Genomic DNA, 4,549 nt, shown 5'->3' with positions numbered 1-4,549 from the left:
GAATTAGCACTGTTTGTTGTTCATTGACTTTATCTATGAAATGTTTAGTGTTAGAATTAGCAGTACTAAATGTTGTTCATTGACTTTATCTATGAGATGTTTAGTGTTAGAATTAGCACTGTTTGTTGTTCATTGACTTTATCTATGAAATGTTTAGTGTTAGAATTAGCAGTACTAAATGTTGTTCATTGACTTTATTTATGAGATGTTTAGTGTTAGAATTAGCAGTACTAAATGTTGTGAAGGTGTAATTGAAGTAGAACAGGATCGTTATGTTCCTACAGGATCGTTATGTTCGTAGTGGTTATGTTCCTACGCGAGTCCTGCCTGAAAAACGTAAACATTATAACACGAAAAGAACCGTGTAAACAATGTTAGAGAACGTCAAAACGAAACGATCGTGTCGAAAAGGAGATTGGATTTCTAGTAAACTTGAATTCACTTTAATAAATCAAAACCCTTATTTAAAGACTGGAAACGATGTTTGTAGGAAAATATCATAACTAATGTTTGAGCTAAGCCTAACGAGTTGAATACATTTTCCTATTCCCAGCATGATGATCACTCTTATTTAAAGACTGGAAACGATGATTGTAGGAAAATATCATAACTAATGTTTGAGCTAAGCCTAATGGTTCGAATGGGTGATGTTACGACATATAGCTTTGAAACAGGCCGATGCTTGAGCTCATTGGTTCAAACCTGATTTGGCTAGAAGTTGTTTTAAAGTTTCAAGAAGTGTTCCAGTAAAACCAAATGTAGCATTATCCATATTTGTGTGTTCAGACACACGTGTTGGTAAATATGAATGTATTCACTTACTGCTTCCAAAAATAGCTTCCTAAATGTTCCAACTACACTAATAGGCCTCGGCTGGTGAGTCAGCAAGCTTTCTTTTATTCACTGTTTATCAGTGACTCTTGCTAAGATCTTAAACCAATTAGAAAGAACGACAACGTCATGTTCTCTTAAGCCATGTTCACGTGCTAGTTTGACTTAGAGGGGGAACTATGGTTAGCGCGTTCCTTCTTTCGAGTTAACAGTTATATTTTAGTAGAACTAATATAGTCCTGTTGATAGCAAAGACGAGTAAATTTATAAACTAAATATGATGACTGCAAAGCTGGAATTTGGTCCTCAACTCTAAAAAAAACAACAACAATAAACCTTAAGCGACAATTAGGTTTAAATGCATATCTTAAATGTATATGTGGGTATACCATTAAAATGCATAGAATCATCGTCCAGCCCAACTGATGAATTCTGATATGAAAAGCTTATTGGTCAGTGACTTGTGGGGGGGGGGGACAAAAGATAGCCCTGAAATCCTACTTTTTTACACAAACTTCTAATCTCAAGTCGTAATGGGAATGTGGAAACAAAATAACACCCGCATTCAACTAGTCCTTTTAACAAGATTCTTTTATGGTTTCAAAAGACAAAAATTATTCTAAGATAGTGTTTTTAATTTTTTTCTCCCGTTAAATTAACGAATGAGCGTGCTCGTATTTATTATGAAGACAATAGATTATTAATTAGATGTGGTATATTACAGTAATGTGTGGTTTGATATATTTTTTGTATCCCTGTTTAGTATTAGTTTTTCAAGTTGCTCAACTCGATGTAATGGAATTAATACGAAGAGCATATACTGATAAAATAGCTCTAAGAAGGAAACTGCAGTTTACGTCATTTAAGCCTATTTTATTTTACAGACGAAGGTTTTGTTTGTTTGTTTGTAATTAAGCACAAAGCTACACAATGGGCTATCTGTGCTCTGCCCACCACGGGTATCGAAACCCGGTTTCTAGCGTTGTAAGTCCGTAGACATGCGCTGTGCCACTGTGGGCGCAGACGAAGGAAACTGCAGTTTACGTCATTTAAGCCTATTTTATTTTACAGACGAAGGAAAGTGCAGATCAAAACTCATGAGATAAAAAAATATAGATGAGATACTTATTTTGTTGATTCATTAATTAATTGATGTATGTTTAAGGGCGCATTCGACGATGAATAAAAAATCCTATTTAGCCCTATTTAAGATACGAAATACTAGAGAGACAAGGGAACTTTCTTTTCTGAACTACCTCTGGTGATGAAATGATTAATACTTCATTTCTTTTCTCCTTTTTTTTTCTAAAATGGAAAAGAGTCACACACACACATCTACAGAAGTCAAACAACGCAAAACTACATTAACTTCTGATAACAAAAAATCTAAATTTGCACTAACCAGGCTTCAGGTGTTTTCACAGAAGATGTGAGTTCGTTATTCTAGTGGTTTTTCGGAAGGCAACACTTGTTTGGGTTTATCTAATCCACGTAGATACTGTCACCATTAGCAACAGAATACATTAGTAGAATATAAAGTTCAAACTTCTGCCTTACGCAGGAAACGGGTCTGCTTGTTTATTTGTTGTTTAGCGCAAGGCTACCGGAGGCCTTTTATTAGATGATTTGTACTGTTTAAGCCAACTTTTGTGAATGAAGACAGAGATTAGGCTTAGCTACAGTTAAGCCTTTTTATTTGTACTATCCATCACATTCTTTACAGTTCCTTGCAAACCACCAGTCACAAAGAAATTTATATATGACTGAAAAAATGGTGTACTTTCATTTCTAGTTGGCTAATTAAAAAAATAATCCACCGAACGGTATAAAAAAGCTTTTCTTCATGTTTGTTTTTTCAGGGGAACCAGAATTAAAAACAAGAAAAAGGTTATTGTTAATTGTCTAGTTACCCAGAATTTAGTAAAGCATATAACACTGTTACACATATTATATGGCGAACATATTAGATTATGGTTGCATCATGATAGGTATCATCTTTACTTGCTTTTTCATTTGTCTGTGACAGTCATTTTATTACATCATTACCAACTATAGATAAACTGAAACTTGAAAGAAATTAGTTTTCCGTTAAATTTGATTCAACTTCTTCAAGAACTTTTGAAAATATTATTCACAGCCACGTTTACGGAAGTTAATTAAGGACAATGACTTCCTACAATGACTTCCTCATTCTACTCTAGTACTAAGAAATACTGAATCCACTATGGGAGATATATTTCCCTTCACCAACTGCAAAGTAGGCCTAATTTGAGTTAAGCCTACTTGAAACTCTATAATATGTTCACATGCCTCAGTTGTACAAAAACCTCTCTATATGAATTTTACTGTAGCTCAGAAAGAAATTATATGTTATATAAACCATACTCGTCAAAAAAAGAAGAGATAGGATCCCATTTAACTCTGTTTCATTGTGTCCAGATCCTTGTTAACAGAACAACATCAAGTTCACAGATTAAAGGATCAGAAGAAAGACCAAATATTTCAACAATATTTTTCTGGGTATTAAAGCAGAGTGATTTGTTAGGCTCTCCTCACTAATGACTACAAAGCATTTCAAAGATATTTCATTTTAGGTGTTCGTAATTTTTTGATGTCTCAGTTGGGATCAGGTGCAAAAAAGAAGAAGCAGGGCCTTTCCAGAATTTATGAATTCGTTCGAACGTTTCATTGGGAAGGGATTAGTTGGAATTAGAACTGACTGCATTTGTCTACTGGATTGATTATTCTGGAAGATACTTGTCCTAAGCAAGAATACACAACAAAAGAAACACTGACTTTAGACGACTAGGCTTAAGTGAAATGACAGCGTTGGCGGTAATCCTTAAGCACTGACTCTAAACGATCTGTGTAAATTGTCTTTACACAAACGAATTATTTGGAAAAAATCATGAATGCAGGAAGAATTTGTCGGTAATGTTTATATATTAAAATATCAAACTCCTTGATTTAATGACATAAGTTCTTCAAAAAACAACAAAAAAAACTGGTCTTTAGGGTATATATGAATGCTGCACAATTAGGAATCTCTGGATCTTATAGAAACGAAATATAACTCCTCTATAAAAAAAAAAGCTGATTGATTTTTCTAGAGAATCAAGAAATACACAATATTCACCGCAGATATTTCTACCAAACTATGCAGATTGAATCATTTTTTAAGAGTTGGAAAGTTTCTTAATAAAACGTTTGTTATTTAATAGAAAAGGTTTATTTGAGATATTGGAGTTTTTAAAGTAATCATCATGTTGGGAATAGGAAAATGTATTCAACTCGTTAGGCTTAGCTCAAACATTAGTTATGATATTTTCCTACAAACATCGTTTCCAGTCTTTAAATAAGAAAGTGATCATCATGTTGGGAATAGGAAAATGTATTCAACTCGTTAGGCTTAGCTCAAACATTAGTTATGATATTTTCCTACAAACATCATTTCCAGTTTTTAAATAAGAAAGTGATCATCATGTTGGGAATAGTAAAATGTATTCAACTCGTTAGGCTTAGCTCAAAAGCTAGTGGAGTTTCACTGGCTATTCAATTTTTCTACATAGTTTCCTGTGGTGAAAGAAGAAATAGAACGATACGACCACACTATTGGTTAATAAAAAATACATAGATTTCCATTGTGGTTCTAGAAAAAAAACTGAGTACAGTTTGTTTTGAATTTCGCGCAAAGCTGCACGAGAGCTATCTGCTCTAG

The 4,549-nt window shown here is 33.6% G+C and overlaps 1 protein-coding gene across 1 annotated transcript in view; it reads left to right on the top strand.

The window, feature by feature from the left end:
* Positions 1-4,549, top strand: part of LOC106465184 (suppressor of lurcher protein 1-like) — a 78,480-nt gene that overhangs the window by 50,824 nt on the left and 23,107 nt on the right. The gene's annotated exons all lie outside the window — the stretch shown is intronic.

Source organism: Limulus polyphemus, unplaced genomic scaffold (assembly GCF_000517525.1).
Source record: "Limulus polyphemus unplaced genomic scaffold, Limulus_polyphemus-2.1.2 Scaffold1861, whole genome shotgun sequence".
In the NCBI taxonomy this organism is placed as follows: domain Eukaryota; kingdom Metazoa; phylum Arthropoda; class Merostomata; order Xiphosura; family Limulidae; genus Limulus; species Limulus polyphemus.
The sequence above is the reverse complement of the archived record's forward strand: the minus strand, read 5'-3'. Positions and strand labels throughout refer to the sequence as shown.